At 41.2% G+C, this 27509-nt stretch overlaps 2 protein-coding genes and 1 long non-coding RNA gene across 3 annotated transcripts in view; 2 read left to right on the top strand and 1 right to left on the bottom strand.

Moving 5' to 3' along the window:
* The window catches only part of LOC311001368 (uncharacterized protein), a 148307-nt gene that overhangs the window by 63051 nt on the left and 57747 nt on the right, over positions 1-27509 (top strand). The gene's annotated exons all lie outside the window — the stretch shown is intronic.
* The window catches only part of LOC311001533 (uncharacterized protein), a gene marked incomplete at its 5' end in the record, with an annotated part of 89109 nt that overhangs the window by 46303 nt on the left and 15297 nt on the right, over positions 1-27509 (top strand). The window lies entirely within an intron of this gene.
* On the bottom strand, positions 7694-10181 carry LOC311002184. The gene is made up of 2 exons (XR_014596224.1): positions 8809-10181; positions 7694-8304 (listed from the first exon to the last, which is right to left on the bottom strand). It is a non-coding gene; the product is annotated as an uncharacterized lncRNA (long non-coding RNA).

The following is a 27509-nucleotide window of genomic DNA, read 5'->3' as shown; positions in this document are numbered from 1 at the left end:
CCTGTCATTCTCACTTAGTGTTTTGTTACTGACTTAAAATATACTGTATGTGATCTACTGTTAGCAAACACTGGTGCTGAGTCATGAGCTAAAGTCGGTGAGCTATTAGTTGTAGTATAGCATCACAATAGATAGATAGATTCAGACCCAAAGTGGACTACACAGCCCTAAAGTGGACCGTGCCATTTCTCATGTCTGCTTGTTAAGCTCCTGTGTGTCACACAAGTTGGACAGACACTGTAGGTGAGTACTACTGTTAGCAGCAGCTAACAATCTAGCTTATTTAATGTTGTGTTAAATGTTTAGGTTTTTTGCCTTTATGAATTAGATTGTGTCAGACAGTTGAAAGCTAACATTTCTAACTGTAGCCTGAAGTTATGATCAAGCTAACTAATGCTAGCTAATTTCCCACTCTAGCCTTGATTTAGCACTCAGCTAACTAGTGTTAGCTAAGTTTGACCTGAAGTTACACTTTAGAAAATTAATTTTAGCTAATGACTCGCTTAACCTTTCAGTCTCCGTGCTATTGTTTTGTTACGGACATTAAATATCTGTTAGCAAATGCTGCTGTTGCTTAGTCATGAGCTAATGTCGGTGAGCTAACAATTTTGGTTTTAGCATCAATGTGGAGTTTATCGCTTCATTTGTCGGTTTACAAGTTGTTGTTGTTTTTTTTTTGCACTAGGGGAATCAGTCGTTTAAATCAAATCAATTGCTTATCAACCCGGCGAATATATATTACGATGTTTTAATGCTTTAAAAATGATGGGTATTTAGTCAGTGTTATGGATGCTGCATGGGACTCTGTGGTGGAGCAGTGTGGCGCCAAACCGACCTGTTGAAGAGGAACGGGGAGGAACTATTGTACCAACGACGACATGTTGCTCTCGGAGTAAATAAGGAGGAGCACCAGAGAGACTTTAAAAACACATGCGAGCCCAACAACACGGCCGCCTACAGTACGGTATCTGGATAGCAGCATGTCACCACTACGCTCATCGGTAATGAAGGGAAGAACCAATGGATCCATGGGAAGAACAGAGGTGACATCGGTGAGTAAAGCGACGTTTGCTTTGTGTGGTTAATTTACTGTGAAGTTTTTAGCCGTTGTTGCACTGTCGGATGTTACCAAGGAGACGTGTTAGAAGCTGTTAGCATTCGGAAGCTAACGGCTAGCGGCGAATCAGCTGAGAAAACAGTGACAAATCGGCGGCGATCGTGACAACAACACGGCACCATAGCAGGTGTTTAATAACAGTCGGTGTGTAACTTAAATGTTCGGTTTGTCATTTGGCCACACGGTCACGGAGGAAAGTAGTGGTAAAAGCGGTAGGAGGTGTGTCAGCTTCAGTAACGGTACCAGTTTAGCTGCTGTTAGCATTAGGAAGCTAGCGGCTAGCGGCGAGTCAGCTGATAGAAACTGTCCATGAACAAACCGGCGGCGATCGTGACAACAACACGGCACCATAGCAGGTGTTTAATAACAGTCGGTGTGTAACTTAAATGTTCGGTTTGTCATTTGGCCACACAGTCACGGAGAAAAGTAGTGGTCCAAGCGGTCGGAGTAGGAGGAGTGTCAGAGCCTCAGGAACTTATAACGGGACCAGTTTAGCTGCTGTTAGCATTAGGAAGCTAACGACTGGCTAGCGGCGAGTCAGCTGAGAAAAAACGTGCATTTCCATGAATAAACCGGTGGCGAAAGCGACGCATAATGACAGGTTTTTAACAGCCGACAGCACCAGGTTATATTTATTATGATTCATGTTGAATGTCATACCGTTATAGTCACGTGTAGTAAGGTTTTGGTCGGAGCGTCGTCCTGTCGGTTTCTGCCTCGGCTAACCGGGTCTGTGTACGCACGGTGTCATGTATGGTAAATAATGTTATTGTATATTTTATACAAGGCAGTGTGGAGTGTATGTTAAGATGACACATGTATGGGTTGTAGTAGCTGTCATCGTGTGTGTCCAGTCCACCACTGTCCACAGGCGGCGTACTAGAGCTGTCACTACGAGGCAGCCATGTTTGTTTTTGTTTTTATCTAACCAGGAAGTCGCGTTTCTTTCTCTCTCCTGTTGGTCAAACAGTCAGATTAATATCTTGAAAACTTGAACTTGAAATAATTTTATCTGACTATGTGTTTATATTTTTTTGTTTCTGCTTTACCATTAACTAGGAATAGGCCTACATGTAGCCTAATATTTCACTATGATGGAATACATACAGGTTTCACTATGATGGAATACATACAGGTAAATTCAATCTGCGGCTCTTGTTTCCTAATATTTTAGGTCTAAAAGAATGATTCTGAAGATTTTCTTTTTAATGTCGTCTGTTCTGCAGCAGTTGCAGTAGCACAAAACTGCATTTTTTTCATAAACATTGTCAGATGGCTATTCAAAGATACACCGAGGGGTTTGTTTACTGAAAGAAGCTGTAATACAAAGTCTCGCGTGGGAGTCAAGTCAAGGCTCACTATGTTTACAGCTAGATCAAACAGCCAGATTTACTCAATTACAGCTCTGTTTACAAACATGTCATCTTTCTTGAAGTAAACAAACCCCTCGGTGTATGTTTGAAGCCATCTGACGTTGTCTGTTATAAAACAAATGGGATGTAAACAGTGTTCCCACCGTTCCCATTATACGCTGCTGTGGCGATGCAGGGGCAGACATTAAAAAGAAAATCTACTGATTCATTCTGTTCGACCTAAAATACTAGTAAACTAGAGTCACAGGTTGTGTATATATATATAGATTGTAATTGTCCTTTAAGACCAAAAAAAGCACTGCTTATGTTTCTCATTGTGTGACCCTTCAGATCACCGTGATGTGGACCATCACCCCAGACTGCAGCGCCGCCGGCCTAATGGGGAAGGCTCCATCTTCTCCCATCCAGCCTCAGGGTATTTAAACACACAGTTCTCTGACAAAACCATCACAAAAACACAACATTTAGACTTGGACTCTGAAATTGAATGTCCCCCCCCAATAAAGTTCATAATTAAAATATATAGTGTAAACCCACTACAGTTTGATGCCCTATGATGTCACCAATCACTTATACATTTTATCGAGGAAACTTGAATGTTGAAATGAACAGAGAAACAAACAGTAGTAATGATCAAGACAGGTTTATGATCTACAACATGACACTCAACTGTAGTTCACAGAAAATGATATGATGCACTGTGTGTATAAATTGATTGTAAATTTGTTGTCATTTAAGTGTTTATCTTTTGCACAACTACAGTGAAAAAAAATCTAAATTCAAAAACAATGCATGTTACTTTTTGTGTTAATTCAGATGTAAAATGTGTTATTTCTATGTTATCTGAAATAAATGATTGATAATGATGCACTCTTCAGTCTTACCCTGTTGTTTACATTCTTTTAACTGGACTCTCTGTTGTTCTGTCAGTCAACCAGGCGGTGGCAGCACTGGAGCTTCAGTCTGTACAGCAGCTCAGCATGGTTTCCACTTTGAACTAATAAACACTAAAGGACAATGAGCCTAACAATATTCACAAAGCTTTTCCAAGGTAACAGTTTAACCAAAGCAAACAAGAGAACAAGAGCTTGGAGCCTTTTCAATCATCTACAATATAGTGGTGATAGAACAAGTTCAGGGTCAAAAAGACAGGACAAAGAGAAAGGAGAAAGAGAACTGGCTGTTGAAAGACTCTGTGTGTTGTGTGTTGATTCATGTGTTCATGTTTGTGTTGTTAGGATCAGTGCATGGTGGATTAGAGACCAGTTTAGTCATAAAATTAGCAGTTTGGTGCTGTGCAGGTGATAGTAAGGCTCTACAGAGGCAGCGTTGTTATCAGATCAACATGTTATTTCAATAATATTTGAATGTCCAATCTCTCAGATGGGCGTATCCTCCTGACATTTGGCTGAACAACACAAGATGTGTGTGCCTGTGGTTTGGCTACAGGCTTCAAGGTTATTACACCACACCTAGCAAATATGCAAACATTTAACTGCTCAAACATGTCGTGAATATGATGAAAGGTCTGTTAATTGGGCTGTAACCAAGGTCATGAAGATGACTGCTTTGGTGCTTTTAATTTGAAGGAATAGAGGTAGAAAGAGGAGTCATTGGTTGTGGATCATTTTATAGTTTGAGGTAATGAAAGAGGAACTTGATACGAGAGGACAGATGCTCAGTCTGTTCTTTGTGGTTGTCTGGTGTGCTCTCTAAAATGGCAGCTGCTGCTGCTCAGGCTGTGGTTTTACTGTGAAAGAAGTAGGACGCTCCCTTCTCTTTACTTGTTTTATTATAAGAGTTGTATGCCTTGCTGCTTCAGACTGTAAAAAAACAGAGAAAATCCCATAAACTCTATCTGTTTCAGTCTTACTAAGTTTCATTTCTAGTTATTTGTTAAGTAAATAGGTTTTGTTTTGTTTCGTTTCTCACGAAGGCCCTGAGGTGGAGCAGGATATGGCGCCAAGCCACACAAAGAATGAGGGGCGGGTGTAAAGAGCACCAGGCTCTCTGAGGACAGCCATAACGAACTTTATGGTCTGCCAGAAGATGAAATGCCACGCTGCATCCTTTAAATTCAAATCTGAAGGGATCGGTTACAGGCACGAACACATCTATTCCACATCTGCCTCACAGAGACTTAACTCATGAGTGTCCAGGTTGCAGTGCTGTCTGTATTTTGACTGTTTTTTGTAGATGGGAAAACTTTTTTTGTCCCACTTGAGTTGAAATACTGATCAACTTCCTTCAGTTAAACGGGAACCGTAAGTTTCCTGTTGTTGCTAAAATGTTGAATTACAGGAAGTGAACACCCAACACAGTCTGATGGTCTCATCAGTTCATTATAGCGGAAGTAGTTTAATGTTACAGTCTCTTTCTAGATCAGATGTTCTGTTCAAAGCTTCACAACAGTGAGAACTACGTTTTCTGAAATTTCCTTGTTCACGTTCCTCAAAAACAACTGAACTATGATGGAGAAAAGAGGAACAAAGACTTGTGATATAATATAAAACCCTGATGATTACACAAACACAGCTGACAGTCTTGTTGCACCATCACTGCCTTGTTTACATTCAAAACAGTGAAGGAACAGGAGACATCAGCATCTCTTTGACTCCACATTTGTTTCCACAATAAATAATTAAAATAAGGGGACAAAAGGGCAACAAGGTTTAGATGTTCCACTGACAACAGGACATGAAAGACAAAAGACTGCTGAACAGACTGATATACAGGACCATAAAGCTGAACGGACTGATATATAGACCATAACTACTGAATACAGGACTGAAACCCTGCTCAATGTACATCACATGTTCCTGAGGAAGTGGGGTCACATTGTTGTGGTCGTTGTCCCCACTCACACAAGGACTATTTCCTGTTTATTCCTAGTCATGGAAGATGATGAACCTAACCCTAACCCATAGCGTTGCTCATACCCGTGTGAATAATCTAAAAAAGGATTTTCTAGGAATGTAATGAGCTTCGACCATTGATCTTTAACCACCAGAGACCAGATGGGCAGAGTAAGACATGAAGTTTCTCTGAGATCTAAGAGATTTTGTCTTCACAGGACCAACACTGTCTTATGAGGTCCACATAACCTTGACCTTTAACCTCCAGCATTAAATCAGTCTGTCTTCTAATCAATATTTCAGATTTGGAGTTTAATTTGGATTTCTTTGTTTTGAAAATACATGTATTTGTCTGTTTATCACAGCCGTACAGTGCCAACCGACACCAAACAGGATTTTGATCTCAACACTGCATCTCTAAAAACTTGATGTGACGCTCACAAAATTTCCCAGCGACCCACTCAAAAACCACCTGTGGGCCCCGGGACCCACTACAAAACCCATCAACACCTGAGAGGGGGAAGACAACTACAAAGAGAGCAGACCGGGGGAATTTTCAATGACACATGTCTTCCTCTCTGATACCGTCATGGTCTGTATTTGTTTCATTATGTTGGTGGATTTAATCTGAAGTGGTGACCTGGAGGGGAAGTATGCCTCATGGTATCTCCATGTGACTCAGATCAGACAAAGCATACACTGATAGTCATGACATTCATCTGCCTCCTCCACATGCTGATCATATTTTCTATTATAGACTGTAGTTTCACTTAGTCTGAATTATTACTCTTCTACAACAACAGAGACTCAGGCCAATAGCCCATCAGCCCTCTGTTTCTTTCTATACCATGAAGTTAACAAGGCCAAATAAGTAGTTAAAGAGAGAGATAGGTTGCTCTTCTCAGTACAACCACATCCTTACTGAGTGATATCGAGGGGGAGGAGGTGCAGAGAGCTTTTTTAAACCACAACATATCTACCCTGCAGTTGCGAAACCATTTTTGGTGATCTCTCTCTGCACAGCAACACATGACTAACGTTTCTTAGAAACAGAGTTGCAGTAAGACAGAGAGAGAGCGCATGCGCTGCATCAAGTTTACTGTTTATAATCTCTGATAAATTAGTGTTATAATCAGCGTTGCAGAGCACAAAGTCACAGTGCAGCTGAAGCCTCCGGGTTTATCAGCTGGTTAATGTTTATAAAGACTGAAGTGTCAGCTCAGATCTGACCTGGACTCTGACACAGACTTTAGACTCACTATAAAACTGCTGTGGTGGTTTTTTTTAAATGGCTTTATTTAAAACTTGCACCGCCTCAGTTCTGCTCTGGTAAAAAACTTCCTCACTCAGACTGAGAGTGTGGGGCAGGGGAGGTGGGTAGAGAGTTGTTGCAAACGACAACTCGCCCACCCTGTGCAACCATTTTGTGTGCTCTTGTCTGCACAGGCACATGAATGCATCATTTATATTAGTCAGAAACAGACTGCATGTGGTTTCATGTAGTCTGGTCTGGTTATGTTAGATCTATCATCAGCACTTAGTTTTTTTTGCTAAATTTTAAACTTAAACTGACTCAGTTCTGCTCTGGTAAACAACTTCCTTACTCAGACTGAGAGGAGGGGTGGGGGCAGAGAGCTGTTGCAAACGATAACGCAAACATTTTGTGCAATCTTGTTTGCACATGCATATGAATGCAACATGTAGATTTGTCATAAACAGTGAGAGAAGACAGCATGCAGTCTAGTCTGGTTCACTGTCTGTAGTCTGGGTTATGTTTAGATCTTTCATCAAAACGTCAGAGCATAAAGTCACCGTGCAGCTGGAGCTCCTGGTTTAGCATTTGCAGACTGGACAGGTTTTAGATTTTAAATTAAATCTTATTCTCACACACTCGGCTCAAAAACTGCTGCAGTGAAGAGTTTCTGCAACATGTGAATGAGGAATAGTGCAGCTCTTTGTTTGAACAGGTTCCTCGTTCTGATAAACCAGAGGGGAGGGAGCAGCTATGAACCAGGATGTCTGTTAATGATCCATGTCACCTTGACACAAGGCAGTTTTGTTTATAGTTCCCTTGATAACATGTTCCTGTAAAAGGTCAGTAAACATGTCTATCAAACCTCCAGCAGCTTGTCTGACCGGTCCGCCCTCAAACTGCAGCTGAACCTTGAGCTTGTTGTGTTCAAAAGATGCCTGAGACCAATCTGTAGGGGATAATCTATAATTAAACATGTTTGTGCAGCTCAGGTGTGGTTGATCCCTGTAGGGCAGGTTGAGTCATGTTTCAACAGCTCAGTCTCTTCTTGCTCAACAGGTTAGATTCACTTCTACAGAAAAGAAACCAGAGATAGTTAAAACTGAAAGACTTTATTTATCAGCTTAATCATTGTTCAATAGAAAAATACACTTTAGAATTGAAATCATTAAACTTTTCCCCTATAACAAAAGTGCAAAGTCGCTTAATATCACACAGGTTAGCTACATGATGTAAATCACAGCATGAAAATAAAGCTTCACTATATGAAAAGCTACAGGAACATGGAGGTCTGTTTGAGTCCACACAATAATATTATTACAATGTTTTCATCATTATTGTACAATCTTATACAGATAATATTGTTGCTTTAATTCGGGTCAGTTCAGTTTAGTCTTACTTAGTTTTTGTGTTTTTGTTTTATCACATTTCATCATTTTTAAACATCAAATTATATTTCCAGTTAGATACTAACTTTTACCTGCACATCACTGTGTACAGAAATAATAAAGTTTAATTTAAACTCTAACTCAACATAAAAAGTTACTGAATGTTGTTTTATTTAATCTCTTTTGAATCTTTCTGTTTTTTTCTGTGAATATTTTGCATTTCATTATTTAACAGTAGTTTTACTGACTGACTGATTGTTTACAGCTGTTACAGACTCGTGTCCCTGCAGAGAAAAAGCTTTAGCCATTACCACTTTAACTTTAAAGGCCCCATGGCATGAAAAATGTGATTTTGGTTATTTTTTCGTGCTTGGGGAGGTCTCTGGGCCACGCATATACTGCCCCATGCATCAAATTGGTCATAAACGGAGAAACACACACTGCCCATTTGTAGGAACTGTCTCTTTAAGACGAGCAGATAGCACTTCCTCCTTTCTGTGATGTCACACACAAGGGAACTCCGCCCACCGTGACCAGTTGTTTTTTTTTCAATTCTTATGAATGCAGCTTAGGGTTCAGTTACTTGCCTGTGATTGGCCCGAACACATGCCGCTCAAAAACAGTCAGCCAATCAGAGGAGAGGTTCTCATTCTCTCTTCTGATTGGCCAAATGATCTGTGCCTGGTAGAGCTCCAGAAAGAGGCAACAGAAAGGGGCAGTATAAACGATATTAAGCAGATCACAGGTACTCAAAACCAATGATACATCTTGTTAGGGATATCAGCAGGTAAATAAACCCAGAGAAAAGTGCACAGCATGGGGCCTTTAACATAAACAAAGGTTTTTGCTACATGATTAAATGTTGATGGTCTCTGCTGTTAAACTGACAAACTCTCCTGTCTCAAAGTGTCTCAGTCCAGATTGAACTCAGCTCCACAACAAACTGATGGATCCAGAGGAGAAACACTGAGGAGGAAACCTGACACTCTGATTGGCTGTTACTCAGAGGTCACAGGTTACAGGTGAGAGTTATAGAGAGCCTATGCGGAAGCAGGAAGTAACGTCACCATGGGACCTCAACTCGGAAAAAGTCTCCATGTAAGTGAACGGGAGTCAAAGTTTTACTTTGTGATCCGATTGAATTGTGCCATGAGAAAAAAATATGACCTCTACCTGTTTAAAACACCACGGTTCATGAAGAGAAATCAGCAGTTTGTTGTAAAACTATTGTAAAATACAATTCAGAAGAATCCGTAACCAGAAAGACTACAAGTCGCGTAGGTGACGTCACCATGGCGTCCTTCCTTTCCCGTGTCAGTTGGTGGTGTGAATTTTTTGTGGGACACAGATCTGTATCCGCAGAGCGTCGTCACACAAAATACATTCTTCTGTTGCCGTTATATGATAAACTGCTGATTTCTCGGCATGAAACGTGATGTTTTAAACAGGCAGAGGTCAGATTTTTTTCTCATGGCACAATTCAATCGGATCACGAAATAAAATTTTGACTCCCGTTCACTTCCATGGAGACTTTTTCTGAGTTGAGGTTCCATGGCGACATTACTTAGGCTCTCTATACTTATGTATCTTTTAAATAGACACACATTGTCGATAACCAGCAGCCCTAGTATCACTGCTCTTTGAGAATTGCCTTTAGTCTGGCTCATCACCTGGGAACGGTTGCCATGGGAGACCTTCAGCAGGAGCTCATCACTCCAGACAACACAGCTCCCAGGATCATCTGAGCTCTCAAACCCCTCCACCGCGCTAAGGTAGCAATTCCAGAAGGGGATCTCACCTGTAACTGTGACCTCAGCATCACAGCCAATCAGAGTGTCTGGTTTCCTCATCAGTGTTTCTGCTCTGGAGTCTCTCAGTTTGTTCTGGAGCTGAACTTCAGATCTGGACTGAGACACTTTGAGACAGGACAGTTTGTCAGGAGACACTGGTCTGTCTACTGCAGAGACAGAGACGTGGAGGAGAAGCTCAGATGGTGGAGGAGTTAGAGACAAGAACCTCAACCTCCATTTTACTGTTGACTGTTGAAGCTGACACTGACTCTTCAGCAGCAATGTATCGACCCTGACCTTTTCTATTGAACACATGAAAAATAACACCAACAGCAGCAACAACAACAAAGGGAGCTGGAAGAGCAGCTGCCAGTCCAACATGTCCTCTGCTGTTTTCATCCTTGTCTCCTCCCTCCTCGTCTCCTCTCTCCTCTGTATCTCCTGCAGAGAGAAGCAGAGTGAGGTATCAGCTGTCAGGTCGGTGATGAGTGAAGAACACAACAGAGTCTGGACTCTGGGACTCACCTGACTGATGAACCTGCAGGTAGATGGTGCTGAAGAGTTTAGTGGATGGATTGGCTCTTTTTTTCCTGTTGTTTGTTTCTCCCAGGAGGACATGACACTTGTATGTTCCTTCATCGTCTCTGGTCACATTCTCCAGGATCATGGACACGTCTCCGTCCTTCATCTCTTTGTCCTTCAGCTCCACCCGGTTCTGATAAGATGGATACTGGTTATCTGGATCAGACCATCCATCCCGGTACAACAACACATATTCTGGTTTCAGTCCAGGTCTGGTCCACTCTACAACCATGGCCTCAGTGTTGTTGGGAACTTGACATGGCAGAAAGACAGACTGTCCAGGTTCAGCTGTAAGGATGATGTAATCTGGGGGAGAGAGGAAGAAAAGTGAGTCAAGGGCTGAGCACATAATGTTATTTCTCTGTAACTGAGACTTCATCCCTTCTGAATGTAAACCAAAACAAAGATGGTGATTGTGAGAGTATATAATTGAGCCCAGTACAGGTACTGCAGTGTACTTATGTGACTGTCACACTAAAGCTAATACATAAATAAATTGAAATATCTATTCATTTAAATAAAGTAATGTTGCTCACAACAGAAATATCTGCTAGTATCTTTTATTCATTAATTCCTCTGCGTGTGTTAGTATACATACACACACACACAAACATACACAGATATGTGTGTGTTGTATAACGTACTATACTTAAGTAAAAAAGTATCTGACAAGAAAATTACAAAGTTAAAGTGACCTTAAAGTAGTTAATATTCATTGAACCTGTGTATCAAAAGAAGAAATTTTCTGATATCTAATGGACTGAAGTATTAGAAGAGTAGTATATTTGTATATCCGAACATGGTGGATGGTTAAGACATGATCAAATAAACGAACAAAGATAAAGAAAAGGTCTGAGTGGAAGAGACAGAAAGGCAGACTGAATGGGTAGGCTTTCAACATGAGGGTGGCCCAGCCCACAGTCCAGTGAACCGCCCCTGCTTGCTGGCTCTGTCTAGCTCCACCCTGCAAGTAAGAAGAGGAATGAAAACTAGCAGATTAGTCAAGCAGAGCAGAATCGGAGGTGGCCATCACAAAAGCAAATGAGTTTTGAGTTGATTTTATTAATTCATGCTTGCAGTTAAAAACACCTGAATAAAAGCAGAATTCACACAGTGCTTATAGCAGACAGACACATTAAAAACATTTAAGTTAAAAAGAAAGAAAAATAAGAAAAACAAAATTTTTCTTTTTAATATATATATATATATATATATGTATGTATATATATATATATATATTTATATATATATATATATACTGTGTGTATGTATGTATATATATTATATAATATATATATATATACATACATATACACATAATATGTGTATATATATATATGTCAAAAAGAAAAAAATATATAGTATACATACTATGTATGTATATATATATATATATGTGTGTGTTAAAAGAAAAAATAAGAACATATTAAAAAAGTTAAAAAGAAAAAAATAAGAAAAATACATAAAAGTTAAAAAGTAAAATAGTTTGTTTCTTGTGGTCAAATATATGGGCTGCATTTCTTCTGGTTTTATTTTTAAGTAACAGATGGAATGGAAACATATCAGAATAAAAGCACTGAAAGCATTGAAATGAGAGATCACAATTTAAGTACAGTAGCGAAGTATGTGTGCATGTCTTACTTCCATGGGCAGATGCTGTGCAAAAGAGTGACATCCAGATCAACAAATGTTTCTCAACAGCCATGTCCTCTTATCTCCTGCTCTGGTGAGTAGTCGTTGCTGTCCAGGTCCTGTTAGAGGAAGTCAAAAATCCTCCCTGGTAGCCTGTCTTCTGCCTCCGTTCGACAAAAATTCCGCTCTAACTCTAGTCAAGGTTGACTCGACGGAAAAATCTCCGCTGAGAGAAGCTGGGTTGAGACACACATCAGCAAACTGCCTCCACATAGGTCTGTAAGCAGAGGGCGGGTTTCATCTCCAGCAGAAAAAACTGCGTTAACTTGCCTCTCAAAGCGCTGTGAGCAGAGGGCGCTTTTGTCCTCTGGCAGAAAGAACGGCGTTGCCTCTCGAACTCATATTAAGCTCCAATATCTTTGTGTGTTTTATTGGCCCCAAACATGCGCGACCCTCACCCCTTAACCACAGTTTAAAAGCAGCTATCACAGTAAAGATAATCCAGATAATTCAGTGATGTATGGATTACACAATAGTTTAAACTTTTTAAATCTGTTTTTTTATTGTTGCCCCCACGTGTACCTTCCTCCTAGAGATTTCTAGTGACCCGAAGTTCTGACTATTTAAGAAACAGACGTTTCTCTGCTCCACTGGACCTTTGTTATTTTTCAGATCAAACTGAATTGCCACCTTGGGGATATTAAAGTAAATCAATCAATCAACTTAGTAAGTGACTTGAACATTACATTACTTGAACAAGCCTCTGCTGGCTTGGCAGAACACCAGTCAAAGATCAGATCAGTTGAAGCTAGTGTATCACGAAACTGAGAGGAAATGTTTACAGACATCACAAATTTCTTTTATTGTGGGGCTGCCAGTCAATGTATGTGTGGTGGCTGCACATAAACTCGTTTCCAGGAAGTCACATTAAATAAAATGTCTGTCTTGAACCACTAGATGTCCTCAAAGAGACACTCAGCAGGATGACGTGGAGAGTTATTTAAAGACAGGGCTTCGAAATTAAAGCGACCTTAGACAATTTATCTTCCAGTGCCAATAACAATATGAAGAAAAGGTTGTTGTTGTTTTTTTTTTTTTTATCTCATTGCATTAACCATCTGGAACCTGTTGTTTACTTTATTATTAATTATTTACTTTGTATTCCTTTTATAATATATTGAATATATAATATTTAATATGATTGTGTTACTGTAGTGTAGTGTAACCTGAAATGCTGGAAAATGCTTCAGTAATTGTATTGCAGTTGAACTTCTCCCTTGTCGTGGCAAAGCAAAGCAAATTTGTGTTGCACATTATCATACAGAGGCCAATCAATGTGCAGAAATGAAAGCACAAGTGAAAGGTCCATTAATAAAACAGATAATATCTGTACCAAACATCAGATGAGAGTTGGGAACAACAGAGTAGTGCTTAGCTTCTGTTTAAAGTCTCTCACAGCGTGGGCAGATTTGACCTCCAGTGTTTTATAATAAAAAAATGCCATGGATTTTCGAAAGAATTAAAGAATCAAAATGTGCACCACTCACACATGGTAAACTACTCCCAACTAAACATCTCCCTCTGCTGGACACGTTGTGTAAATCCATTCTGACACAACTGTCAGTGTGTGTCTGTGGACACAGTGGTATGACACTTAGTGGAAATGAAACATTTAATTATGTAGGTTAAAGTAGAGTAAACTTCCACTGAAATAGTGACAGAGCCCTTTATTTCTGACACATGTGGCTGATGAGTGCTAGACTAGAGCACTGCACCAATTCTCCTTGAGTAGGCCTACTGCAAAAAATAATAAATACTGCCATTTAATGATCAATTAAGTAGCTATTATAACTGTATGAATCCTCTTCCCCTTCTGTGGGTGTGTCTAACTGTGTATCTGTGTTTGTGTAGCCTGATGCATCAGCCGCTTATTTCATTACATTTCAAAAAGCGTCTGAACCTGAGCCATAGGGATTCGTTTGCTTCCGGGAGGCGGTTGCTTACATTTGCTTCAACTAATCGCTGCTGCTTGGTGGTCACGTGTGCTATACACCGGTTAAGCTCATAGGTTAATCTTGAGCGCTTGAGTTCAACGTCATCGCCTTCACTTACCCGTCTGTTCGCTGATTGGTCCGTCCGCTCTGGCGGACGGAGCAAACCGAAACGCATTGCTAGTGTCCTGACTACATTGTTGAGGCAAATGAAATTTGCCGGAACCAGTAGGCGGCGCTAGCCTGGCTAGTGTTTGTGGGCATCACAGCTTTGAATTAAACAGATAACCCTACAGTAAGGTCACCTGAGCGGACGTGAAGTGCAATAAAAACTTAAAAAATAAAAACCTCAAACTTAAAGCAGAAGTAAGTGATATTTTTGTGTTAATATAAGTCTTAAATAGTTATATCTTCCGACAGCAATCACTTACATAGAGTGTTTGGTCTGAAACACGGGTCTGTCAGTCCCTCTGCTCTGCTCTGAGCCGAGGAGAAAACTTTTCTCGTATCCTACAGTTTTTATCCAATGAGGAGAGAGAACGGCATGAAGGGCTGTGTGTGCAGCCAAGGAACGCCGTGAATGTGGTGACGTAGGGTCGAGGACTGTTATGGTGCGTTCAAGGCAATCCGTAACTCGTGTTTTTCCGACCTGTGAAGTCGTACCAGTTCGATCTGGTACGAGTTCACAGGTCGGAAGTTACGAGTGGCCGTTATAGTGACTTTCACCGGTAAAACAGGTCGGAAAAACACGAGTGGGTTGCCTGGAACGCTACAAAGTCGTAAGTTGTGACTTGAAGCTGTAATTTACGGTTTCAAAAGCCTGCCTGGAACGCAGCATTAGCCAAAACGACCGGATCGCTTAATTCTGCTTTAATGAATACCTGTTGAATCTGCAGAACCGTGGACATGTAGGCTATAATGTGATGCTTAAATCTGCTCCGTCCACAGTCTCAGTACTAGCTAACGGCTGATTGTTACAAATAGGAAAACAGTCTGAATGTTGTTTGTTTGACTGACTGTTTGACTTAGTTTTCCACAAATCTAAAATGTGACCAAGTCTTGTAATAATAATAATAATAATCTTTATTTATAGAGCACTTTTCATGCATCGAAGCAGCCCAAAGTGCTTGAACAAAGCAGAAACAATAATAAACAACAACAGTTTAACACGTCATCAACAAACAAAGCCAAGCAGTGATAAAAAATGAAATCAATCCCTATTAAAAGCCAAATTAAAAAGATACGTTTTCAGTTTCTTTTTAAAAATGGCCAACGAGTCCGCTATTCTCAAGTCCAAGGGTAGAGCGTTCCAGAGTCTAGGACCGTTACAACTGAAAGCTGCTTCGCCAGTTTTCTTGGACACCTTGGGAATGGTTAAAAGACCGGCAGTGGAGGATCTGAGTGTTCTTATTGGAGTATAAAAAGAAAGCAAATCGTTAGTTAAAATCCTAGCTGCCGCGTTCTGGATAACTTGTAATTTCTTTAGTGACTTTCTTGGGAGACCAGTAAAAAGAGAATTGCAGTAATCCAGGTGACTAGTTATAAGCATGTACACGTGTTTCTGCATCATCCTGATTTAAAAAAGGTCTGATTTTGGCGATGTTTCTCAGGTAAAAAAATGAAGTTTTTGCAACACTGTTAAAATGGCGAATTAACTCATTGAGTGCCAACCACGTAATTTCTCGTTTTTCGTTCCCATGCGTTGAGTGCCAAAAAAGAGATTTTTCGTTTTTTGCTTTTTTTTTAAATTATGAAAATAGACACTTTAATACACATTATATGTAAATTTGGGGACTCTACGACGAGGAGAACTGAAATAGATGAGGATCAAAGTCACATGACAGCTCATGATCTGGAAGTTTTTATCATAACTCGGCTTCTGCAAACGGAGTTCTGCATGCAGATGCAGCGCAGCTGCAGCTGCTCTGCTCTCACCCGCGAGGCTGCAGCAGCTCGGAGCTGAACCAGGAAGCTCTCAGCCCACAGTCCCGCCCGGTCTTCACCTCGAGCAACACCGTGTCCTCCCCAAAGTCCCCCCGCGGTAAAATATGATGGTCTCTGGGCCAAAGCAGGCCACCGGCACCGACCCGTACCACAGAAGGACCGCGACCACCGGCGGGACCGGTGTTCGCGAGCCGCGATGGCCGACTGACCCTCACGTTCCGCGGCGAGAGGCTTTGACACGGCACGGTGCGTCTGTGTTATTGTTGTTTAGTGGCGCCCCCCCCGCCCCCGATGGTGGTTTTGTGAATAGAACAACCATTGTTGTATATATTTATCTTATACGAGCCCTTTGATCCAGAAATGCGAGTGTCAGAAGAGCGACAGACAGAAACAGCGCACCTTTCATAAAAGACGCTGTATCTCCTTTTCTAGAAAAAAAGGAGGGATTTTGGTGAAACCCAGCCATGTTTACCTTGACTTTTCTCAGGAACGGAGGCACGTAGAAACAAACGGTTTGTGGTCATTTGAAGCATAAAGTTAAACCTTTCAATTGAGCTACAGTATGTGTTGGTGGCAATAATATAAGAATACACTATGGCTCTACATAAAAAGTCAAAAATGGTCTAAATTGCCGGTACACTTGACTAAAACTTTGGAAAGGAGCGCGGCACTCAATGAGTTAAATTAAGATCAGAGTCTAAAATCACTCCTAGGTTCGTAACATGTGGTTTAATCTGTTGGGACAGACTGCCAAACTTTGATTGAAGTTTCTGCCGACCTTCTAGTGGACCAACAAGTAAAATCTCAGTTTTCTGCTCGTTCAGTTTAAAAAAAATACAAAGAGAACATTATGTACATTATGAGAACTGATTATTTTACCCAGAGGAAGCATATATAAAGAAAAGAGGATTGGACCAAGGATGCTCCCCTGAGGAACACCATACAACATCAAAGGTTCGTGAAACAGAAACACCTAGGCTAACAAAGAATTTCCTGTCAGACAAGTAAGAATGAAACCAGTCAAGCACATCACCAGAAAGACCCACCCATTTCTCAAGTCGATTAATTAAAATGGAATGATCAACAGTGTCAAACGCAGCACTCAAGTCGAGTAAGAAGAGGACAGCAACGTTATTCGAGTCAGCTGCGATTCTGAGGTCATTAACCACTTTTAATAAAGCAGTTTCTGTACTGTGATTAGAGCGATAGCCAGATTGAAATTTATCCAATAAATTATTAGTGTTAACATGATTAAAGCAGATATCAGCTTCACGGCCGTTTCGGCTAATGCTGCGTTCAAGGCAGGCTTTTGAAACCGTAAGTTACAGCTTCAAGTCACAACTACGACTTGGTAGCGTTCCAGGTAACCCGTAGCTCGTGTTTTTACCATCCTGTTGTCTGTGAAAGTTCCCTATAACAGCCACTCGTAACTTCCGACCCGTGAACTCGTACCAGATCGAACTGGTATGACTTCACAGGAAGGAAAAACACAAAGTACGAGTTTCTTTGAACGCACCATGAGTTAGCAGCCCCCGCCCTTGTCAGGCATCAATTGGTCCTCGTGCTACGTCACCACATTCACGCGCATCCCTTGGCTGCACACACAGCCCTTCATGCCGTTCTCTCTCCTCATTGGATAACACTTGTATCCCACAAGGAAAATTTTCTCCTCGGGTTACAGCAGAGCAGAGTGACGGAGAGACTCGTGTTTAGGCTGAAATACTTCATGTAAGTGATTGCTGACGGAAAATAGGACTATTTAGGACTTATATTAACAAAAACATTCCACTGATATCTGCTTTAAGTAATTGATTAAAAACAATTTTCTCCAACAATTTACCAATAAAAGGGAGATTTGAAATTGGCCTATAATTGGCTAAATCACCAGTGTCGAGATCAGGTTTCTTGAGTAAAGGTTTCACCATGGCTGTTTTAAAAGCAGCAGGGAAAATACCAGACTGTAGAGAAGTGTTGACGATTCTGGTAGTATCATTTGAAAGGCAAGAGAGACTAGATTTAAAAGGTTTAGTTGGAATAGGGTCAAGTAAGCATGTGGATGTTTTCATTTTGGTTATAGTGTTGCTAACTTCACCATCTGTGACTAAATTAAACAATGTCATAGATGGAGGGTCACTGACAGGAAGGTCACAGATAGTCGTTGAATCTGTGACTAAAATACTGGCCCTAATGGTGTCAATTTTTCCTTTAAAAAATAAAGCAAATTCTTGACATTTACTTTATGAGTTTTCATCATTTAGACAAGACATCGGTCTTGGATTTAAAAGGGAGTTGATTGTGGAAAAAAGAACTTTAGAGTTGTTTTTATTTTCACAAATGATTTTTGAGAAATGGGTCTGTCTAGCTTGTTTAACAGCATTATTGTAAATGCCAATATGGTATTTAAGAATGTCAGAGTGAATATTTAGTTTACTTTCCCTCCATAGTCTCTCAGCTCTGCGACAATTCCTTTTAAGCTGGCAAATAGCATCAGTTTTCCACAACACGTTCTCACTCCCAGTGCGTCAACCCCCTGACGAACGGTCACTGTCCCTCCTCGTCACATGCCTGACTCATTAGGTACCCGTTTTTCGTCATGAGGTGACGAGCGGGGATTTCAATTCATTCCAATGCAACCCCCTTCGCGGCGATTCTCGTCATGAGGTGACGAGCGGGGATTTCAATTCATTCCAATGCAACCCCCTTCGCGGCGATATGTGACCCTCAGAGTAAAGTGATCCAGCCGACCGGACGCGGCGCTGAACGACGCACTGAGCTGGAAAACTTTTTTTCCCCTTTGAAGCTTTATTGAACCTGGTGTGTCTGACATAGCTTTCATCCAAGCCGTCATTTTGGTTATTATTTATTTACTGATCTTGGCGTTGGTGCAGAATAATAAATAAACAGACAAACAAATAAATAAATAAATTACATCCTTGTCGGAAGACCAGACGGGGTGGGGTGTGTAATAAATAAATAGCTAAAGAAATAAATATTTTTGTCCCGTGCGTAATTGTCAAGATCCGCATTTCGATTAAACTCGCCTTTCTTCTTTTGTACGAGTTGTTGGACGACTGCATTTTCATTTTATTTACTTATTTCCCTGTCCTAAGTCATGTTTATGGATACACAGTTGAACATATTGTCATTTTACCCTCGGCATTTTCCCCTCACTTTGCTGAATATCTGTTGATTCATGTCATAAACACGTTTTGTTCATTAAAAATATGTGGTGTTTATTAACAATATGTTGTTCATTCAAATCGGTTGTTGTTCATTGCAGAACAATAGAATATTAATACGGTGATTTATATACAGATATTGATCGCGTAGTGTGACCACATCACTACGCACGGAGGCGTGAGGGACATTTGAAACTGCAGCGACTACTGACACTTCAACCTGTTTTGGCTCTAAACTTCAAAACTATGACATTGCATAGTTTAGGACCTGTTTGTGTACGAATTCATCTGTTGTTAGGTCATATTATTATTGCATGAAACACACAATACAACTTTTGATCACAAAAAAACTACCGCACGTAACATTTTACTTTCCGTAGTAAAAAAACAGGTTCGCGCTAATAACTCTTGAATGGCGTGACGTAATTTCACAAGCTTTCCCAGGATTGGTCGGTGTTGAGTGCTGAACTAGAGGATGTGACGTCATTGCAACGGCGCCACCGGTCGCGACCATAGACTGCGACACTGCCATCTACGGCGTCTGGACGGAACTACAACACCTTAACAGTGTGTTTGTGATCATGAGGAGTGGAAATTAAGCCATGTTGATTTAATTCAACAGCATGTGAATAAACAGTGAGGAATCAGAACAGTTAGACAGCTCTTTTTCAACAAAGTCCAAATAATTCAAGTAACTCAAGTCATATAGGCCTTTTTTTTTTTAATTCCAGAAAACAACATTTCTCCCCCCTTCTCCCTCCTCCCGCCCAGGAACCTTAGTTTATAATATAGTGTAGAATGAACCCGTCCACTGTAGTAATGTTTATGCACAACTGCACCACTTTAGCCAGCTCCTTTATTTCTGGTTTTACATTGGACAAACTGATTAAGGCTCCATTTTCAGGAGACACAGCTATTCTTTAATAACTTCCACATTCGTTGGGTTACGTTCAGAGGTTTATCAGGGCAGGGCCTAGGGTCATCCAGTGTTAGCAATTACAGACCCATCTGACCTTCACAGGGGTCACAGGTCAACTTTTCATGTGAAATTTGACGATTTTTGCTATCAATTCAGGCATAAAACACCAATGCTTTGAGCTGGGAAGCTGAAATCTTTAGATTCTAGTCCAGACCTTGGAGCAGATTGAGCGTGCCACATATCAGGGCTGTGTTCCACTCAGAAGTGTCCAAAATGGCCATGGTAAGTGTCAAAGGTCACAGGGGTCGAACATCAAAGTTAATCCTAACAAAACACACACGCTTTAAGTAATCATCATGAAATTTAGATGAGTTGTATATCAGAGAGTCCTCTATCATTATATTGTATTCCCATTGCTCTGGGGGCCACGGGGGGCCCCTGGGGGCCACTTCGCTTTCCCATGCTCTCACAGATTTGGGTGTCGGGTTGATGGATAAGGGCCTCACAAGGAGTCCACAGGCCAAGTTTCAAGTGATTCGGTTGGTTTTTATGGGAACAGCGGCCTCCTGGAGACAGAGGAATGCGGCTGTTTGAAGCCCCGCCTCTCGAAAAGTAATGGCTCAATCAGGACCGAACGCACATCAACGCGTTCGTCTTGGGCCCCCGGAACCACTGATATCAAATTCAGAACTGTACGACTTTTAGAAATATATTTCATCCATTTCAGCTTTTCTGACTCAGAAGGTCTCTCAGGCATTAAGTCTGAGAGGCTCTGAATCTGAAAAGCTGAAATGGATGAAATATATTTCTAAAAGTCGTACAGTTCTGAATTTGATATCAGTGGTTCCGGGGGCCCAAGACGAACGCGTTGATGTACGTTCGGTCCTGATTGAGCCATTACTTTTCGAGAGGCGGGGCTTCAAACAGCCGCATTCCTCTGTCTCCAGGAGGCCGCTGTTCCCATAAAAACCAACCGAATCACTTGAAACTTGGCCTGTGGACTCCTTGTGAGGCCCTTATCCATCAACCCGACACCCAAATCTGTGAGAGCATGGGAAAGCGAAGTGGCCCCCAGGGGCCCCCCGTGGCCCCCAGAGCAATGGGAATACAATATAATGATAGAGGACTCTCTGATATACAACTCATCTAAATTTCATGATGATTACTTAAAGCGTGTGTGTTTTGTTAGGATTAACTTTGATGTTCGACCCCTGTGACCTTTGACACTTACCATGGCCATTTTGGACACTTCTGAGTGGAGCACAGCTCTGATCTTCAATCTGCTCCAAGGTCTGGACTAGAATCTAAAGATTTCAGCTTCCCAGCTCAAAGTATTGGTGTTTTATGCCTGAATTGATAGCAAAAATCGTCAAATTTCACACTAAACCTTGACCTTTGACCCCTTCTGAATGTGGGATTGGTCTGAAATTGCAGATAATGGGTGGCCCTAGGCCCCTGACAAAACCCTGAAACTTTCAGACTTCCAGCTCAAAGCATGTGGAAGTTATTAAAGACTATCTGTTGAATTTAGTCTTGTACACAATGGGGGATTAGAAATGAACACTGCTTTTTGGCCATTTTGGACACTTCTGAGTGGAACACAGCCCTGATATGTGGCACGCTCAATCTGCTCCAAGGTCTGGACTAGAATCTAAAGATTTCAGCTTCCCAGCTCAAAGCATTGGTGTTTAAGCCTGAATTGATAGCAAAAATCGTCAAATTTCACATGAAAAGTTGACCTGTGACCCCTGTGAAGGTCAGATGGGTCTGTAATTGCTAACACTGGATGACCCTAGGCCCTGCCCTGATAAACCTCTGAACGTAACCCAACGAATGTGGAAGTTATTAAAGAATAGCTGTGTCTCCTGAAAATGGAGCCTTAATCAGTTTGTCCAATGTAAAACCAGAAATAAAGGAGCTGGCTAAAGTGGTGCAGTTGTGCATAAACATTACTACAGTGGACGGGTTCATTCTACACTATATTATAAACTAAGGTTCCTGGGCGGGAGGAGGGAGAAGGGGGGAGAAATGTTGTTTTCTGGAATTAAAAAAAAAAAGGCCTATATGACTTGAGTTACTTGAATTATTTGGACTTTGTTGAAAAAGAGCTGTCTAACTGTTCTGATTCCTCACTGTTTATTCACATGCTGTTGAATTAAATCAACATGGCTTAATTTCCACTCCTCATGATCACAAACACACTGTTAAGGTGTTGTAGTTCCGTCCAGACGCCGTAGATGGCAGTGTCGCAGTCTATGGTCGCGACCGGTGGCGCCGTTGCAATGACGTCACATCCTCTAGTTCAGCACTCAACACCGACCAATCCTGGGAAAGCTTGTGAAATTACGTCACGCCATTCAAGAGTTATTAGCGCGAACCTGTTTTTTTACTACGGAAAGTAAAATGTTACGTGCGGTAGTTTTTTTGTGATCAAAAGTTGTATTGTGTGTTTCATGCAATAATAATATGACCTAACAACAGATGAATTCGTACACAAACAGGTCCTAAACTATGCAATGTCATAGTTTTGAAGTTTAGAGCCAAAACAGGTTGAAGTGTCAGTAGTCGCTGCAGTTTCAAATGTCCCTCACGCCTCCGTGCGTAGTGATGTGGTCACACTACGCGATCAATATCTGTATATAAATCACCGTATTAATATTCTATTGTTCTGCAATGAACAACAACCGATTTGAATGAACAACATATTGTTAATAAACACCACATATTTTTAATGAACAAAACGTGTTTATGACATGAATCAACAGATATTCAGCAAAGTGAGGGGAAAATGCCGAGGGTAAAATGACAATATGTTCAACTGTGTATCCATAAACATGACTTAGGACAGGGAAATAAGTAAATAAAATGAAAATGCAGTCGTCCAACAACTCGTACAAAAGAAGAAAGGCGAGTTTAATCGAAATGCGGATCTTGACAATTACGCACGGGACAAAAATATTTATTTCTTTAGCTATTTATTTATTACACACCCCACCCCGTCTGGTCTTCCGACAAGGATGTAATTTATTTATTTATTTGTTTGTTTGTTTATTTATTATTCTGCACCAACGCCAAGATCAGTAAATAAATAATAACCAAAATGACGGCTTGGATGAAAGCTATGTCAGACACACCAGGTTCAATAAAGCTTCAAAGGGGAAAAAAAGTTTTCCAGCTCAGTGCGTCGTTCAGCGCCGCGTCCGGTCGGCTGGATCACTTTACTCTGAGGGTCACATATCGCCGCGAAGGGGGTTGCATTGGAATGAATTGAAATCCCCGCTCGTCACCTCATGACGAGAATCGCCGCGAAGGGGGTTGCATTGGAATGAATTGAAATCCCCGCTCGTCACCTCATGACGAAAAACGGGTACCTAATGAGTCAGGCATGTGACGAGGAGGGACAGTGACCGTTCGTCAGGGGGTTGACGCACTGGGAGTGAGAACGTGTTGGTTTTCCATGGTTGATTATGAATATTTGTCTCTTTTCTAATTCTTGGAGGAGCAGCAATGTCTAAAGAGGAGAAGTGGTCAAAATCAGACACTAGATCATCAACAGCACAGGCATTGTGTGTGGAGTAAAAGTGTCCATGCTATCACAGAATCTTGTCATGGCCTCATCATTAAGTCGTCTTTTGACAACAGTCTCATTGAGCTGTGTTGAAACAGACATAGAAACATTAAAGAACACACAGAAGTGGTCAGAAACAGGGACTGGAATGACATCAGAAATATCTATATTGATACCTTTTGTGAAGACCAAGTCTAGTGTATTACCATGATTGTGGGTAGGAGACCAAAGCTGGCCAGAAGATCTAAAAATTCCATGGCATATAAATCAGTGGAATTATTAATATGACAGTTAAAATCTCCAAGTAAAATGATTCTATCATAACTGGTGAGAGCAATGGACGTGAATTCCGAGAACTCAGATAGGAAGTTGGAGTTGTATTTAGGAGGTTGATAAATAGCTATAGTTAGTATAGACTGCTGAGTCTTGATGACCAAGGCCAAGTATTCAAAACTTGAGAATTCACCAAGGTTAATTTTTGAGCAAGTGAATACGTTAGAGAAGATACTGGCCACTCCTCCTCCTCTTTTGTCTTGACGTTGGTGTATAGGAAGCCATCATTTGGGGGAGATGATTCCAATAGTATGGCAGAAGCAGTTGAAGAAAGCCAACATTCAGTTAAAAATAAAACACTGAGACTGTGTTGGGAAATAAAATCGTTAATATAAAAGCTCTTGCTAGAGAGGGACCTGATATTCAGCAGTGCTAACCTTATTAATACAGATTTCGGTTCTGAACGTACAGGTATTGATTGAGTTTTAATTTTCACAAGGTGGCGAGAGTCAGATCTCCTGCGCATTTGACAGGACCTAGAATAAAGTGGCCGTGCACTCAAGATACCAATTTGTCTAGGTGTGCTGGGGGGGTTAGAATTAAGAGTGGAATGGATGGAAGACACATTGGCATTAGGAGTCCATAGGGGGGCAGTGGTGAGTGAAAGAGGAGTATGAACTACCACTGGGGGCGGGGAGGAAGAAGTCTGGAAGGGGGCTACACAACCGTCAATCATGTGCAGTACGTGTGATTGATACAGCAGCTGACTGAGACAAGCCTTATCAATGAAAATAAAAAAGGGATAACGGGCCCACAGATGCCTGCTACTTCATCCCTCTCACTGTAGATATCAATAAATGCAATCTAACCCTATCATGTTATAGAGAAGCATAAGCATCTTCACTTGACATAAAATATGGTTTAGCCTACCCCAGAGAAAAATACAGCAGCTACCACTGATCTAACATATGATCACTTAGGACAGAAAAGTAACACAGGGTTGCACTGAGTAGACTCAGTCTCCATAGACTCCCATGTTATTGTGAAGTCAACATGACACAGACAACGCAGCAAAAGAAATGTCTCAACTGATTGCTTCCTGTTAAATAAACGATTAAATAATGGAATTCACATGTTTACACTTAATTAACCACTGAAGGTAATTAGGACTGAGGGAGGGGCCTCTGACTGACAGGTGGGTGAATTTTCTCCCCGTTTGTGTGTTATTATTTACGGAAAGGGTAACATGATAACAGTGGTAAACCAGAGTCTTTACAGCAGCACATAGAGAGAGAGAGAAAGAGAGAGAGGAAGGGGGCGGGCTCTACACAGCCTCACCACTTCAACATGTCAGAGCTGATCACAGAGCAGTGAAGAGGACGATGGAGGAGACGTCTTTACACCGTCTGATCTGTGAGTAGAGAATCTGAATTTTATACCAGAGGAGCAGCTGAAAACAGTAAAAAAGTGAACAGGCTGTCAGAGACAGAATCAGTGACAAGACAACAATGAGGAGGACTGACTCTAGCTGGTGAAGGATCAGTGTGCAGTTGTCCAGAGCTTTTCAACAGTTAGGACAGGAACAGTGTTGGTGGAGTCAGAGGTAGAGCATTGCTGACAGACAGATAGTTTTATTTACAGTAATACAAACAGACTGAGGACACTAAGTCCTGGCATGTTTCTGTTTCAAACCTGTTAACTCTGTATTCAATAGTAAATGTCTTCACGGGGCTAAACGGGGCTCTGGTACAAACCCTCACTGTCCATGTACTGTTTTAATATTTAGATTTGAGCACATAGGATTGGGCGGTTGTGGTTCAGGACATAGAGCGGGTTGTCTGCTGACCAGAAGTTACGTGATTCAATACCTGGTTCCTCCCGTCTACATGTCAAAGTGCCCTTGGACAAGATGCTGAACCCATAATTACCACCAATGTGCCATTAGTGTGTGTAAATGAGTGACTCTAATGTAAAGCTCTTTGAGTAGTATAGTCGTAGAGACTAGAAAAACACAATGTAAATGTAAGTCCATTTACTATTTCCCTTTTGTTGCACTTATAAATGTAGCCCTCCCAACCAACCCTATTTTATTACAGCATTGTCATGGTAAAACCCCTTACCTGATGACACCTCGAGCATGGGAGCTGAATTGGAGGGAGTCCACGAAAATATCAACCTTGTAATGTGTTAACTTAATCTAGAGCATATGACTCTGACTAGGGTGCAGAGAGGCCTGGTTAGCTTATTTTATAGCTACATTGTTAGTGTTAACTTTAATACTCCCATGCATGTACCTTTAACACACTATAGCCCTAATACACCACATTCAAATAAACATTTGTGACTGCAATTTCACGTTGCAACAGGGAAAAGGGTTTATTACACAGAAAAACATAGGCAATCACCCTTTACTTTGGACCTGGTGACCCTTTGAGCTCACAAAATAAAATAGAAAAATAAATAAACACCCGGGGTTTTGTAAGTCAGTTATGGTACCATATCGTTGGCGCGCTTGTTGAGTTGGAGCTCGTGTATCCTTGTGAAAGTGTTTCTCAGTACTCACGATAACCACAGTTTCCTCAAACTCTCGCTCAGAGGAGTAAGGTGAAAGGAGATGAAGAATACTAGTCCTGCTGACACGTCCTCGTGCAGCAGCAGTCTCTCTGGCGACAGCGGGAATCCCGAGCACCCTCTACAGCAGCAGCAGGTCAGCGGCAGGCAAACCGGCAGGCAGGCTTGTAGGTCGTAGATACACTAAGCATAAATTCAAAACACTAATAAACTCACTGTTCGTTCTCATACATTTTCATATTGTTACCAGTTCAACCAGTGTTCATACTCACTCAGGAAACACGGCGCAAATCATTTCTCCCTCACACACACGCAGTCTCCTTCCAGCTAGCAGGGACGAGGCTAACTCTAGCTCTATACACAACGATAATGGCGTCTCGGACACTCAGTACAATTTCCCGGCTGAAACAGCTCTGAACTCGGCTCACTTCCACATTTGGTACCGGCAACATACAAACAGACCTTCCGGTTTAAAGTTTTAGTAACCACAGTAACTTTACACGGTTTCAAATAGCTTACAACTACTCTTCCATGGTGTTGTCCCTCTTTTTCCTCGTCTCTCCCTGTTACTAGCCCGAGCCTCGTCTCCTCGCTTTGTTTAGTCCCACCCCCTCCCGAATCCGGTAGGTAGTTGACACTCATCTCTGACAGGCACGGATTGGCTAATAACAGACTGATACCTGGTTACTCAAATAAACAACAGAAACGTCATGAGACATTCACAGACCATGAAAAACATGGGACATTTTAGTACCTTACCCAAAAGAAGTGCACTTATTAATTTCTCTGTATTAATTCAATCTTATTTCAACATAGAACTAATTTAACAGGCAATACTGCAATATTCGTAAACCCAAGCACATGAAATAACATGTTATTTATAGCAGGGCGCTACACTCTCCCCCCACCAAAAATGGTCATGTCCTCATGACATATATAACATCATAAACCACATAATTTTGTTATGAACAGGGTACACAATCCCTTTAACCTATCCACTTATAAAAAGTGCTCTTGTGTCTCTTAAAAGGAGGTATAAATAAACCAACTTCCTTATCATCAACCTTAACTAGGG

Source organism: Trachurus trachurus, assembly GCF_905171665.1.
Source record: "Trachurus trachurus genome assembly, chromosome: 18".
NCBI lineage: Eukaryota > Metazoa > Chordata > Actinopteri > Carangiformes > Carangidae > Trachurus > Trachurus trachurus.
Note: the sequence above shows the minus strand (reverse complement) of the source record. Positions and strands in the feature narration are given on the sequence as shown.